The sequence below is a fragment of the Carassius carassius genome, chromosome 13 (assembly GCF_963082965.1).
Source record: "Carassius carassius chromosome 13, fCarCar2.1, whole genome shotgun sequence".
NCBI classification, from domain to species: Eukaryota; Metazoa; Chordata; class Actinopteri; order Cypriniformes; family Cyprinidae; genus Carassius; species Carassius carassius.
The window spans coordinates 5,971,174-5,971,894 of NC_081767.1; positions in this window are offsets into that span (position 1 = coordinate 5,971,174).

The window sequence follows — 721 nt, forward strand, 5'->3', positions numbered from 1 at the left end:
TCAGCATGAGCAGCTTTACAAACGGCGCCCCATAGTGTTCTGTACTAGACTAACTGAGACTTTTCATTTTTCAAGACACTTTTCATGACATGTATACTGTTGTTCTCTTGTTGATCTGAATGCTTCTATTGTTCTCATTTGTAAGTCGCTTTGGATAAGAGCACCTGCTACAGTAAATGATTAAATGTAAATGTAAAGATAGTCAATTATTATGTGCTGATGGCCAGTTATAGAGATGGTAATATTAGAGATGTGCCATGAAGTCAATAATCACACTCTATTCATATAGACGCCGTTCACATTGATAGCTGTAATTGCTGATTTGCCCTCAAACAGATAGTAATCATGCAGCTACAGCCACATTCAACATACAACACACTCACACATATATGAAAAATGTTGACAAATAAAACAAATAAAGAAAAAGCAGATCGCCAAGTTCCACCTCCATCAGATGACAGGTGCGTCAGAATGCGTGTCACGAGCCATCGTCACGAGAGAGCTCCAAAATTCAAATAAACAATCTTCCGACTATCTTTCACTTTTTTAAGTTGATTGTCTCATTCTGTTTGTGACACTGTACGCTACAAAACCATGTTGTTTTTTTTACTACCAAGACGCAGTTTTCTGAGCATTAGTTATTCCATAACAGACACAAACAATTTTGTCCCTGAAAAACTGAAATGTAAACAAAGGAATTAACTTACCATCCATATTACAA